At 35.0% G+C, this 15,741-nt stretch overlaps 2 long non-coding RNA genes across 2 annotated transcripts; both read right to left on the reverse strand.

The window, feature by feature from the left end:
• On the reverse strand, nt 1-3,779 carry LOC131708116 (uncharacterized). The gene is made up of 5 exons (XR_009311263.1): nt 2,589-3,779; nt 2,122-2,237; nt 1,822-1,995; nt 1,380-1,529; nt 1-159 (listed from the first exon to the last, which is right to left on the reverse strand). It is a non-coding gene; the product is annotated as an uncharacterized LOC131708116 (long non-coding RNA).
• A 47-nt stretch (nt 3,780-3,826) lies between these two features.
• On the reverse strand, nt 3,827-15,405 carry LOC131708115 (uncharacterized). Its single transcript, XR_009311262.1, has 4 exons — nt 15,200-15,405; nt 5,366-5,553; nt 4,854-4,953; nt 3,827-4,441 (listed from the first exon to the last, which is right to left on the reverse strand). It is a non-coding gene; the product is annotated as an uncharacterized LOC131708115 (long non-coding RNA).
• Between the last annotated feature and the right edge of the window lie 336 nt (nt 15,406-15,741).

The raw sequence follows: 15,741 nt of genomic DNA on the forward strand, positions 1-15,741 counted from the left end.
CTACAGTTGTAATTGAGTCATTGATTATTTTTGTGTGTGAGTTAATTCAAAACTGTAAAAAGGAATACAATATATAACTACTGTATTTTCTGTTAAAAATGTGTTGCACTTCTCTTCTCTCTTGTCCATTGGGATCTTTTAGTATTGGACCTTCATTTCCTAAAAAATGGACAAAAATAAATACAGCATCGTTATTAAATTCATTTAGTTTGATGTATTATGTGCTTGTAAATATGTTATAAAGGATTCTAAAAATGTGTATGATTGGCAGGCATACATTATAATCAGCTTATTAAAATTTAACAATTTTCCACCTACATTCTCACAAAGGAAAGTATGGTAATATATACATTTATTTGTCAATACTTCAAATGCCATTTGCACAGCTAAACATTAAAAAGATACTTCCTACAATTTATACCAGCAACAAAAATATTGTGTAATTCAACTTAAAGGGTATACTTGAGAGGTTTGGGAAAATATATAAACATTACTACTTACAAATCAATATTCCTCATTTGAGTTAAAGGGTTAAAGGACGTTTTTTGTGTGTCACATGTTCCCATGTGTTGCAACAACTGCTTAAGTAAAGTGCGTGTGTTTTGTGTTATTTATTTTTTATTTTTTTAAAATCTTTTTCACTTTTAAATTGCAGTATTCCCTGGCTGTTTCCAGGATAGCTCAACGATGTCTTCTCATGCAATTTTCAGAACTACATTTCTCATCATCCTATTGTTCACTGGTAAATCTACCTCAGTTACTATGTGAGCAGGAGGATCATGGGAAATGTAGTTGAGCAAGCACTTATGCTCTCCCATATGAAGCCATCTTGGAAACAGAATGCAATTTAAAAGTGACAGAAAAGTGATCAAGATTAAAAATAACAAAAACAAACAATACACACCATCCTTTAGCAGTTGTAGCAACACATGGGGACATGTGACACAAAAACATCCTTTGTTACCCTTTAAGATCCATGGCTGTTTTGGTCAATTTTACCATTCTGGAGCTTAATTTTTAATTATTTAAAAACAGGATTCTGTAGTCCAATTTCAGAATGTGTCTGGAATTATCAGCGGTTTTGAGGGAACTTGCCAATTTGAGGAAAATAAAAACAACAGTATATAGTTTTAAAAGTAAATTAAATAGATAAAATAATATTAATTTAATTTAATAAAAAAAATCTTAATTCAAATGAGGAAACTGATTTGTAAGTACTGTTTACATATGTTCCCAAAAATGCCAAGTATACCTTTAACCTTCAATATAATGCTTGTGAGTATGAGAACACACTCTGTTGATTATAAAACATAGTTTTTCATTTCAATTAAACAAGATAAATTTCAGTTCTGAGTTTGTAGATGAGAGACAAGCCTGACCTATGCAGGTGGAAAGGAAGCAATACTGCAGCTCCATTTGCTCGTTCAGCCAGTCCAGGCACTTGTCTGTCCCAAATGATGATAATTTGTTCTGCAGTCTACAGTGAGAACTATGACCCCCTTGCTTCCTAATTCTTCTAGGATTGACACCTATTTAAGATAGAACATTTCATCAAAGTGTGAGAGTAACATTAGTTTTTTTTTTAATTCTGAGTTTTCGATTGTTTGTTTGGTGCAATTACAGAACTGGCTCTTTCAGTCTTTGAGGGGTTGGCATCTTTGTTTTATGTTCTGATTAGCAACTGGTAGAAACATAAGTACAAAAAAGACAACTCGCATTTACGAGCTTGATAACTGAGGTAGAACCTGAATGAAAGCTGCAAATTTGAGGACTAGAGTTGCCCATCTCTTGTATAAAAAATAAGCTGACCACACAGATGACCTGTTTTGCAATATTCTTTAAGGCGTCCTTGTAGAGGCTCTTCTTTTGATCGGGACTGTGGTCTGCAGGTCGCCATGGAGGGGGCATTTTCAGAGTACCGCTCCTGTTCCTCGGCTGTGGTGCTCCTCCAGGTCCTGTGTAAAGCCTGCAACTTCTCTTTGTTAGTGTTGCCCTCTGTAAAGAGCAAAATATTATATTTTATTATATCCAGTCACATCATCTATGTTTTGTATTTTGCTTTTTTTAAATGCCTTCGATACATTAAAAATGTGTTCTGTAAGGAAAAAAACCTGTAAGTACCTTGTTTTGATAAGTTCTCACTGTAGAGCACATCAATGCCCCTCTTAGCTCTTTTTGCAAGTTTAACTGGGGTGCTCTCTCCTCTTCACCTTCTTTTTATAATTGTCAATCCACCTCTAAAAAATAATGCATTTTTACTTTACAGTATTATCAAGGGCATTATTGAATTGACTGCAAGGCAACTCTCAAATTGCACACGATATAAATTAAAACCTAGCCAGTACAATTCCCTCATAAAAATTAAAATGAAGCAAAAATCAAGTTTTACAGTATGGCAAATTACACTTAAATGCATCACTGACATCTATCAGTGATACATTCACTATATAATCCTGGAGTAGCTTTCACAAATGTTTCATACACAAATCAGATCACCTCACACTAATCTACAGCAATGTAGAATTATATACAGTAACTAAAATCACTGGCCTAAAATATCTTTTTAACTAGCAATTTATAACTATTACCTTTACTTCTCTCTCTCTGATAAACCAGTCTTGTCAGAGGCTAATCTTAACAAAGATTTTCCCAGATCAGATGAGTAATTATTCATTCCTTGCACATACAAAGTAAGCAGGTCCTGCTCATTTTGACTAGCGACACTAGTGTTTACACTGAGGCGTTTGTTGACAGTGCTGCAAAATAATAAATACATCTTTCAAAAGTGCCATAATAGTATTCATTCACATCAGATAGTTACTATATAGATTATTCCTCCTTTGTGTTTTTAAACATGTTTTGAGTAATAATAGTACGACTACTACATCTATAATTAATTTGGCAAATACACGATTCACTATTCAACTACATAAATTATATTTTATATCATTTTAAATAAAGTACAGTTTTACAATTAACTGTAATACCAGTACTTCTCTTAAGTACATTACATACCTTCCAACTGATAAAGAATCCATCTCATCGTATGAAGTGATAAACCCGCTCCACGACCTACATGTGTGCTTCTGCAATAGTCTAGGGCGATATCATTTTTGGATACGAGACTAATGTGAATCGTGGGTACAGGAAGTTATTATTAATATAAAACTCTGGCATATAATAATACCATTCAAAGAATCAATTCCAAAAGAGAGCATCTTAAAAAAAAAAGATATTTGCTGTTAATATTTGATTATATAACATGTACACCCCTTTTTTGTAAGTAATGGTTTGTTCCCTCGATTTTTTTTCACCCTCACTTTACAATGTTATGTCTGATCTTTTTTCCACACACTTCTTTAATTAAAATAATAATAATTCATTTTTTTAACTATTTTTAAAAAGATCGTCAACTAAAAATGGTTCTGAAATGGTCTCCAGTGCATACAAATTGTTTGGCGGTTGTACATGCATTGAAGTGGTAAAGTAGTGGGAATTTGGATGCAATTGTTGCGAGGTGGGGGCTGCACCTCTTCTGCTAGAAGCCAAGGCATACGCCTTTAGCATAATTCAAATTTGGCACAGCGAAAAAAAACATCAAAATTGACACATATAATCTTGGAGTGGACCTACACAAGATATGTCAAAGCTGAAATCCAAAACATTGTAGTTTTAGAGTAATTGCTAATAAACACAGATATTGCTTAAGGTGGCTTCTTGCCTCACCACACCCTATCTTGGTGACAGTGAACTAAATGTAATTTGTATCATCAAGGAAATATGTGTCTTTATCATTGTCATCATTATTATTATTTATTTCTTAGCAGACGCCCTTATCCAGGGCGACTTACAATTGTTACAAGACATCACATTATACATTATTTCACATTATACAAATATCACATTATTTTAAATACAATTACCCATTTATACAGTTGGGTTTTTACTGGAGCAATCTAGGTAAAGTACCTTGCTCAAGGGTACAACAGCAGTGTCCCCCACTGGGGATTGAACCCACAACCCTCCGGTCAAGAGTCCAGAGCCCTAACCACTACTCCACACTGCTGCCCTATTATCATCACTCTCATCGAAATTAGAACATGGGAAGAAGCTATAGACACCCTGGGAGATAAAAGGTACAGGAACACCAGCTGCAGAGTACCTTTCAGACATGTGTGGAGTTATATGTTCTAAATGAGCCAATTCAAGAATGACTAGACTCTTTCTTCCCCTTTCAAACAGTGTAGTGCAGTTTACTATCAGCTGTTGTTCCAGCTCTGCATGCTTTTCATGCATAGTTTGAGCCAAATGCAACATGTCCTGCTTTATCAGGAGTTGTTGTTCTGCAGCTCTTGTGTAGGTCTGCAGCTTCCAAGGCTCTTCTCCTGGTGCTGTTGGCAACCTGAGACACCAATGGCCTGACAGTGCTTACATTATAAAGCTGAAAAACAATAAAACTGATATAAATACCTCAGTAAACAAAAAAATATATTGTTCATCGACTGTCATTAAACATTTAAAACTGTAACAATCAGTTGGACAAAAGTACATTTAAATAAATAAATAAAAAGGATAATACCCTATAGATGTATTTCAAAGGGCTGGCAATCACATGTATGTTTATATTGTGTAAACCAAACTTTCACTATAACATCTCTATTTATCAGAATTCTTTAAAAAAGAAACAATATGGAAATGTTTTTTTTTTAAGTTAAAAAAATCTAAAAGAACAAGACATATTTGTAAACTTTAAAAATAAATAAATATGTGTACAGGTAAGTAAATTCACATTTGTCATTCAGTGTATTTTTTCAATGTACTTAAAGCTAGTCAGGAATATTATTACTTGTAACCTTTTCCTCAAAGTTCAGAAACAGATCGGAGGAGGTATCCTTTGCATCCACAAGAGAAATTGTAGCTGGGAGATCACCTTCTGTACTGCTGAAGCCCAGGCTGTTAAACACACACATTATATATATATATATATATATATATATATATATATATATATATATATATATATATATATATATATATATATATATATATATATATATATATATATATATATATATATATATATATATATATTAAATCTGTACGTGAACATGCACTCAAGTAAAGGAAAGTTCATCATGCACTACCATGCCATTCCGTATTTTGCTTGTGGCTTTTCAGATACAGTACATTGATTTTACTTTAGCAAAACTATGAAGAAATCACAATACATTCACATTACACATGGCACAAACTCACACATAAGATTGTTTGTAGCTCGGCACTGTAGACAGACACTATATACAGTTGAGAAATACTGTACAACGTATTCAATCTTTTTTCCCTACTCCATTAAAACCACATTTACCTGAATACTTGCTCCTCACAACAACCAAGAAGTCCCTCTCCACAGCTAAAAGCCTGATCTTATGCAGCATTTCAAGCTTTTTAGCTTCTTCTTGGTTCAAAAGAGCTGTTTGGTACTCTATGTGTCCTGGCTGCCACCTTTGAGATATTTTCAGTCTCACTTCCATGGCACAGAGTTCTTCATTTAATCTATGTATTGAAAAAATATAAGCAAACATATTGATTTGTGAATATTTTATAGTGGTTTCCCCATTACATTACTGTACCTGTTTCTAATGCAGATTTATTATCAAGTGTTATAAAGCAGATTAAAACAGATATATGTTTTATTCCAACATTCAAATACTGTAAAAATGGTGTCAAACCGCAGACGAATGGCGGCTGCTGAAGATTCGCCTATGTAAATAAAAGTGAATCTCATTACATGATAGAATTTTGTAAGCATATCTCCTATTTTCCCCTGTATTGTATTCTGCCTCCAAGTCCCCAATGCTGGAGTTATCAAACATGTAGAAATCACCAGGATTTCCCCATTTCTCATGACATGTCTCCTGACTCAAAGCACCCCATCCAATGTGGGAGATATGCTGACCACTGTGAAAGTGATTACACCACTGATTGATTTGACTTTGAGTTTGATTTTTATATAGCGCTTTTATCCAAAGTGCTTTACAGTGATTAGGAAAGCGATATAATTGGATGAAGGGAGTGGAAGAATATGGGGAAGCAGTTATTTGTGACTTCTTAGCCAGGACACTTGGGTTGGCACCCCTACTCTTTTCAAAATGTGCCACGGGATCTAATGACCACAGAGAGTCGGGACCTCGGTTTAACATCTCATCCGAATGACAGTCAGTGTACTAAAATCATTGGGACATAATTACCCTGAAACCTGTTCACTCAGTTTTTCCTGCTCTACATCACCCAGGCTGCTTAAATCAGTCATCTGCTCTCTGAAAATTTGAAATAAAGACCATTAAACACCTATGCAACACTAAGCAGATTTGGTACTTCTAAAAAAAGAAAAGGGCACAATACTTTAAAATGACTATCAGATAATTGAGAGATTAAATAAAAATAATAATCTGTAGTATAATAATTAGGTCCAGTGTCATTTTCTTTTTAGAGCACCAGATTATTAATTTATCCATATAATTATGATTTTTATTTTCCATGTAATTATGTGAGAATTTGCACTGTACCTGAGAAAATAGTATATTCTCAGTTTTCGGACATAAGTTTCCTTTGTGTCATGTTTATCTGAAAAAAAAACACTAACAGCAACAGCTTTAAAAAGAAAAACAAAAAACGTGTTCAAATACACTAAATATAGGTATTTGTGAAAAAAAAACAATGTTTTCTAAAATGACACTAAGGTTTGTTTGGTTACAGTTTTATTATTATTTGTTTATTCTCTGCATAGTCAAGAATGTGAAATATTTCTCCCTGTAGCTTTCATAATCTTAAAAAGGAAACACATTTTCAAAACAATAGCAATGAATACTAGAGTGTTTGACAAAATCAACCATCGCACACACACACACACACACACACACACACACACACACACACACACACACACACACACACACACACTGACACACACACACACACACACACACACACACACACACACACACACACACACACACACACACACACACACACACACACATATATATATATATATATATATAAGAAAATCCAAGAACAGAAGAATAAAAAACAATTGTACCCAAAAGATGTCTGACGGTTTGCTTCTCAGCTAACATTTGTTGCTCTACTTTTTTCCAGAGATAACAAGCATCTCTCTCTTTCGGGTATCATCAACTGAAAAATACTGACATCTTATTAAAAGCTTTAAGGAAAAATACTAAATCATTTAGCTATATCAGATACTATAAGGGCCTGGCCAGACAACATAACTGATCTTGAGAAACATACTGAAAAACATTCTAATTAGTCCTGCACAGTGCGTCCACACTAGTACCAACATTCGGGACTACAGAAATCGTACCATGGTAAAATAGATAGTACCATATAGTACCGTGGTATAGTGTTGCATTATACTGTAGATACCATGATACTAAAAAAAGTACAATCGTATTATCATGGTGGTACTGCAGTATAGTAACAGAATAGTGCATTGTACATCGATAGTATAGGATACATTGTGTACCAATGTTTTCTGTCATTTATTTTAATTATGTATCCATGAGCGTTATATTACTGTATTTAACTTTAGGTTTTTAAGTTTAATTTAGTTTTCACTGCACTTGTTTTGAAAGCAATAAAAAATGGGAACATGGGTATTCCATACTTTTTATTTTTGTAAATAATCAATCTTTCTTTTCAACAATAAATGCTCAAGTCCCTTTTGCCATTGTATAGTTGTGTTTATTTGTTTTCACCCAGTGAACCCCTTTTTGATTTCTTGTTATTTTGTGTAGAAACCAACAAAATAACTATTTTGTGTTTAGGCTATTTGTTTAATTGAAGTCTTTTTTGTTTAACTGAAACCTTGCTATTCTGTCACAAATGCTCTTTTTTCAGGTTCAAATGGAACCCTTGTTTAGAAGAAAGGCTGATGGCAGCTCAATCTGACTGATGCCTCGGCTGCCTTCAAAGTGAAGGAGGAAAACCGCAAGAGACCATGGTCCAGGGCCACTTCTCAGAGAAAGTTTTGAGCTCAGCTAGGAGTGCTGTTTTGTGTGAAGGCGGGGACCCAGACAACAAAGTGCATGTTTTGGGACAACATGAACTTCAGTTTGGTGTTTTCAGGGGGCAGGTATTTAAGTGGGTTGCAGAGAACGCCTTGGGATGGAATGGATAAGGACACAACCTCAGGCTCACGAGACTCTAAAAACCACAGTGTTAACAAGCTGTCTTTCAAGGAGTACACTGAGCTTTTTCCAGAGAGAAAGGAAGCCATCGACCAGTAAGCCACAGCCAACAGTAGTGCCTGCACCCGTGTCATCATCCCTTTTGTTCACTGATGGTTGGAAAGATGCCTCCCCTCAGGCCCTTGACAAAATAATCTATAAACTGGTATCACCCCAGAAGGTTCAACCATGTAAGTTCTAATTTGAATCAATGCTTATAAAAATAATGATCTTCACATTATAACTACTTCATAGGTCTCCCTTTCAGTGCTAATTTCATTATGTATTACAATCTTTTGCAATGCATAGTTATAACTTATTGAGAGATTTAAGCTTGGGTGCTATATAATGAATGTTTTAGTATACACATCAAATACAGGCATTATTGTATTTGGAGGAAAACAGTCAGTTGATATAAATGATATATGGTCCAGTTACCATACCAGGTAACTATTGCTGCTGTATTACTAACTCAAATGTACAACTTTAACCAGTAGGTTCCAAGTCCTTGTATAAACAGAGGAGAAATTTTTAAAATATTTAAGCCTGTGCTCTTAGTTCAAACCATAGCACTTCTGTGGTGTAACTGGTGAACACATCGGCCCTTTGGGTAGAATATCCAGGTTCAAGTTCTGGTGGGAGTAAAAACTGGTTTGAAATAAAGATGGCTTTAAACACTTCTAAATTATGTACATAGAAATAATTCACTTTTAAAATAGGGATTAGCAAATAATGACAGGATTACAAGAAACAGTGCTAATACACTTAGAAGTAGTGTGTTGTTTTTAACACATTACTGAGTTTCATTTTGTATTGTTTTGTTGCACAGTCTGTGTTGGATAAAGCACTGTTCTGTATTTTTCATAATATTTCAACACAGTGTGTTAGAATGAACCTAATAGCATAATTGTTTTAGCCCAATTCTTGAGAATTCAAGTAACTTCAAAGCAAGCAGCATGTTTTTCATTTCATGTTTTATTGTTCTATATCTTGGTAGCACAAGAGAGATTAACAGATGATATTGTTAACACAGTCGGTAGAACTTGAGACTCTTAATTGTAGGGTTGTTGGTTCGATCCCCATGTTGGGCGCTAAGCTTTCGCTACATTTTTAATGTGAGCTCTCTAATACCACCATTGCCTTGCTGATGAAAGTTTTATTCAGCATAGCTACCAAACAATTGAGCGTTGCAAGTTCTCTCCTTTTTGCTTCCCCCTACATATCAGGCGCTTCCACTACACTTTTATCAACAATACCAACAACATGGCATTGTTAGACCTCGTGGCGCAACAGTAGCGTGTCTGACTCCAGATCAGAAGGCTGCATGTTCAAATCACGTCGAGGACAATCTTTTTACGTATTAAAAAAAACATGGTGATTTATTGCAGCGTGTCTGGATTTCAGTGGTTGGGCTGACAATATTTTTAGAGAACAGCTGTGAGATGGAAAAGAAACCCTATGGGAGTGCAAGAAACCAGTTAAACCGTGGCACGTCTGCTCATTTTACACATTACCAGCTCAATAGATATGTACATTTAATTGTTTTTCCAAATGCAGCACTTTACATTGTTGTGTTTGTTTCCCATTTTATCACTGGGGTGGAGGGATGAAAATAGTTGAAGTGTTGTGTAAATTGCCATATTATCCTGCTATATGTATCCATAGTTCTAAAATGAACATTGCCCGAACAGGGACTTGAACCCTGGACCCTCAGATTAAAAGTCTGATGCTGAGCTATCCAGGCTCGTACATGAGGCTTGTGCTTTGTAAAACCAAAATCAAGTTTGATTTTCGTTGAAAAAGCATGGCTGGTCATGTGCTAAGGGTGTTGCTGGTACATTTGTTCGGAGATAAGAAACTGTCCAGAATCAATGGTGAATCATTGCAATAAATGGTAAAAACAATCTAGCAATGTATTTACTTAAAAATGAAAAACAATTTAAAAAGGGGAGAAATGTGAAATGTTAACACGTGTAGAGGCTGTATGTCCAGAGCTATATTGCCCCGATACAGAAGGAAGCGACACAGGACGGCTTTAAACCGAGAAGAATGTCTGTTGAAAAAAAGACAAACTGTTTAAAATAAGGAACAACCTGTTAAAAAATGTACATACTTAACCCAACACAAAATAAAATAATAATAATGTGAGACCCTGTGTACATTGTTAAGTTAACATTTTAAAAACCTTATTGCATTATTTATTTTACACAGCTGGATGTACAAGCACGTGTAAAACAGCACCGTCGGGTTCTGTCATGCCGTAGCAAGTGTCTTGCGTTTAAAACATTAAAATGTCCAATAAAAAAAGAATACAAACCGTGACTATCAGCTGCTGCTATGTTAGACTTGTTACAATGTATTTACTTAAACTGAAGAAAAAAAAAACAGTTTTAAAATAAAACGGTACAAACCTTTTCAGTGTCAGTGCTTGTCTGGATCTGACTCAACAAACAGAGAGAAATGAGAGTGTGTGCTGAGGGGGCGTTGTGGAAGTGTCACCACCTCTTCCTGTCACGGTCTTGTAGTTTTTACAGAAGTTTTACCTCGGTTAAGGGTCATGTGTGTAGTTTTAAAGAAACAGTTTTAAAGATTGTAGTTCCAAGTCAATTTTGATATAAAGAAAACAAAATGTTACCGTAAAATGGTAAATAAAACTAAAGTATAGAGTTCTTGTTGTATTTTTTAATTTATTCAAATATAATAAGGCATATGTTGACCCAGCCGTACAGAAAGATCAGTTTGGGTCTCTCTTGGCAATGCTGGAGCGGCCTGTGTGCTTATGCAGAAGTAAACGAACACAAAAGAAAACAAAACTACAGACTGAAGGATTATCAATTGAACAAAACAGTCGTTAGGCACGTATTTAAACACTTTGAAACCTGGTGTTTATGCTGAAATGCACGGATCATGAATGTGTATTATATAAGTTTATTTAGTTTAAAGCTTAAAAACGTCAAAAAAATTGCTACAAACATTGACTATCAGCGGTCATATTTTAGACAATTTCCAAATTTGTTACAAAGTATTTACTTAAAACAAAAAAAGGTTTTAAAATAAAATGTGACAAACTTAGGCTGTGTCTATTCTTGTGTGAGCATGGCAAACTGAGAGACAATTGTACAAGCGACAAGCCCCCCTCATGGGTGAAGGGCTGGGGATTACACTGGCTTGTGGTGATAGGCGATAAGTGACTGGTGTGTTTTATTTTAAGATGCTGTACAAGAGTTTTCTGTAATTCCTTTAGGTAGAATGAGAACTGTTTCAAAGAGGGGAATGGTAAACAATTTATAAGTTTATTAAAACAGGAATTGGCAGTGTTGGTGTTTGTGTTAAATAAATGTAAAAAACAGTCATTTATTGTATAGATAGCCCCTCTCAATAATGATATAGAACACTTCTCGTTACACAGTATGTCACTCCCGTTTAAAAAGCAAGACAGCTAAAGAAGTGCACAGCGCATTTCAAAGCCTCCAACCTGCTGTGTCCTGCGCTGATATCCAGAGGTTGTCCAGACAGTTTCACAAGAGAATCGGCAATGCAATTGAGATAAACAATTGTTAGGGCGTTCTCGGCACAGGGCACGTAGAATGTCAGTTATCTGTCATACAAAGCTGCTGGCTAAGACAGATTACGTTTAGTCCTGACGGTTGGTTGGCGGTGCACACATGCATTTAGTTGTACTGAAATATGTATTGAGAAGCACTGAAAAGAGCTGTGTTGATCGACTTAAACATCTAGGCTAACAATCTTTGTTTTGCAGGCAGTGTTTTCGGGTTGTACAAGACCGTGGATGTCGTGACTGGAAATTGTTAGAGGGGACTAAGAAAATACACAGAGATCAAGGCTTTTCTGAACTGAAAAAGATTCTGATGACATAAGCATTTGAAAACCATTTGAGCGTTACAATTAAAGTGCTTTCTAGTGTGGGAATCTCGCGGTGAAATCTGTCTACAGGATTTTTTTTGAGTACATTCACTTGACTCTTTCAGAAACACTTATGTGTCAGTGTTCTGCAATGAACTACTGGGCAGTGCTGAGAAATGTGGCTCTAGTAATTCAGTTATTTTTACTGAAATTAAAAAAAACCATAAATGCATTTTAGTCATCAGAAAACATTGTTTACAAAACATTTTCAAAATATTGACAACAGGTAGAGGCCTACTTGGGCACACACTGTAAAGCTATTCACTTTTGTTGCCCTTTCACTTCACAGATCTGTTCCTGGAAATAAAAGCCAAAGATTGAAAGCCATGAAATTAAGAACAAAAGTTTGCTCTCTCTCTCTCTCTCTCTCTCTCTCGCTCTCTCTCTCTCTCTCTCTCTCTGTCTCTCTCTCTGTCTCTGTCTCTCTCTCTCTCTGTCTCTCAGTGAGTGTGTGTTTGTTATATTCTTTAATTTTACAATTATTTTAGTCAAGATGAAAACATGTACAAAGTGTTGAAATGAAGAAAAAAAATAAATACATGTTTACTGTTCATGTTACAGTATATCATTTGGATGAAGCTCAAGAGTTTGTTACAACTATTTTAGTTAATATGCTAGCGGCGACAACATTGTGAAATGAAAAAAGTCAAAACAAAATAAATTTGTTATTTGAGTTTGTTATGAGAATGTCCAGTTTGTGACGGTCAGCTATTAAAATGTGGAGTTTTAAGATGCCAAAGTGGCCAACCGACCTCGTGGTGTTCACATTATTGACCTTTTAGAAACGCTTTCGTGTCAATGTTCTGCAACCAACGACTGTGTAGTATTGAAACATGTGGTGCTAGTAATTCAGTTATGCTAACTGAAATCTTTAAAAAACAATAAACAGGCTAATTTAAAAAAAAAATCAGATTTAGTCATCAGGCAACATAGCTTACAAAACATTTAAAATATTTACAAACAGGTACTTAGCCACATACTGTAAAACTGTTCACTTGTATTGCGCTTACACTTTACAGGATTGTTATTTATATGCAACACAAACATAGTTCTGGGTGTGTGAGCACATATTTTACATTTTATATGGGTACATTTTGTCTAAAAACACTCATCTATTCAATATATATATATATATATATATATATATATATATATAATAAATACTTAACGCAGATGTTAAGCATTTTCTTTGCAAAGAATAAGTTGTGAAGGTATCCTAAATTCACTTTAAAGATTTTTTTTTAAAACAGAGTGTGTAAAAACAAGGGGGTGAGGGGTTCTTCTTTAACTTGTTGTCTCTCGTGGCTATCTATCTTAAACCCACCCTATCTGGTGTGTAATGTGGTCACTTGATAACCACATTCTTCAAAATATGGTATGCAGACTCTTTGTCAGAGGGGCTCCTCCTCAAAGTTCCTGAAAATAAAAAAGCCAAAGTTTGAATGCACTGAAAGGAAGGAAAATAAATATCTCCCTCAGCTGGGAGGTAGCACCACCGTTTCATTGTTTACCAGGGGAATTATAACATGACTGAAATACAATAGAGAAACTAGGTACCAATGTCACCTACATCGTATGCGGTGCTTAATTTACATGATCAAAGTGTATCTAATGCTCATTATATATAAGTAGAAAACACATGCAGTAAACAGAACACAAATATTCACTGGCAAATTGAAACCTTTTATTTCTTGTTGGCTCTAACAATGATAGGAGGAGCACTTTTAGCTACCAGCGGCATGTATGGTGCCACAGTTGCAATAAAAGACATAATGATCTGATTGTATAGGTATACTGTTTAAGTATGCATGGCCTTCTCTTTGAGAAGAGTGAAAAGGCTTGGGAAGGTGTACTTGCCTAAACATATTTAGCCAGGGCCGTGCTCCTAAAAAACTGCAAACAGATTAGAACTTTAATGTTTTAAAACAAATGCAAACTGTACATTTTATGACAAACAGTTATGTTGAAGCTAGCGTTGAACTATTTAACTGAACTATAAAATCAAAAATGTGGTGCTACTTTACAGGAAGAAACACATTCAGGTATATATATATATATATATATATATGTTTTATCAGACTTTAAACACAGTTATAACCACAGCTACCACCAAATTAAGTCGAGACCTGCTGATTTTAACACTTTTAACTCTTTATAAAGATCTGGAAAATTGTCTCTGGGGGTTTGTTTAAAAGAAACTCTACAGACTTTGCATTTAAAACTGTTGATTTGGGGTTGAATGCCTAACAGTAAATCTTTAAACTTGTACCCACAAGTCCTTATATAGGCAGAATCAAACACTATTTAAAAACCTCTTCAGAAACACACGTATTCACTTTCTATTTGACAAGGTTATTAGAAATAATTCAAAATAGTCTGCAATGTAAATGTTTAACACGTTATCATTTATTCAACAGTTACATATAATTTTATCAGTATTGGTCGATATTGTACTTAAATGCGGTTTGATACCAGATCTACAAGTTATAATACACTCCTATAAAGTTCATAAACAGTGTTTGTTACATAGATTATTTAATATTAAGCATTTCAGGAAAATCTATTTGGAAAATCAAATACAACTACCAGAGTCACTATAGCCTACACTACACAACACAACATTTAGATACAACCAGAGAGTTAATTCAGCCGTAGTATACACTGACTTTAACAAAGCATGCACATCCACATCAAACACTTTAACATATTTGACCTAGGGCATGTATTTGGATTTGTAGTAGCAGCCTAGTTAAATTACTGATGAGACGGTCAGATGAGCATCGCGGCCTTTCACTGTTTCTTACGCTAATAGAGCTATTTTGGTAGATTATGTTGGAGCAAATACGCCTTGTGGTCATGGTTATGTAAACCATTTTAAACAAAGAACTTATTTAACTTACGCCCTCTAGTCCCGCCGGCGGAACACGGAACTGCACGTAAACATTATATTTCATAACTCATTTGTAATATTATTACAAAAGCAAAACAGAAAAAAAGCTGACTCAATATCAAAATCGTTGTTTTCCTACCGTCAAACAGCGAAGGAATTTTTCGAATCCGTCATTTCACCGCTGAGATATCCCATTCACAATGTGTCTAGTACCCCCATGCATTCAAAACAAAAGCAATCGACTAGCTTGCGTTTTGCTGCTCTGGTCTTACAACCTTGATGACGGTGAAGTCTCCCTGATCACGTTGTAGGGGAGGTCACAAGCTTTCCATTCATACATTTACTTTGTTTGTAGCCCAATCCATTACAGAGTAATCAATGTGCAAACAAACACACCCACCTCTTGAATGAGATAAGGGAAAAAAAAAAAGCCTTTCAAAGGCAAATGCATGTGGCAATGGCTAGCCTGTGAGGTGCCAGACATAAAGATTTACACAATGTTTATTTTTGGAGAGGTTTGGGGACCCTTGGGCTTAGCTTTGTAAAAACTCCTGTAGAATTTGATCCCTTTGTTCAAACAGTTCCAAATTTTTACCCAGTATATTAGACATGTTGGTGAAGCACTGGAAAAAACTGGCTCTTTTCATATGCTACAAGTTGAAAAAATGACTATAGAACATA

This window comes from Acipenser ruthenus, chromosome 40 (genome assembly GCF_902713425.1).
Source record: "Acipenser ruthenus chromosome 40, fAciRut3.2 maternal haplotype, whole genome shotgun sequence".
Taxonomy (NCBI): domain Eukaryota; kingdom Metazoa; phylum Chordata; class Actinopteri; order Acipenseriformes; family Acipenseridae; genus Acipenser; species Acipenser ruthenus.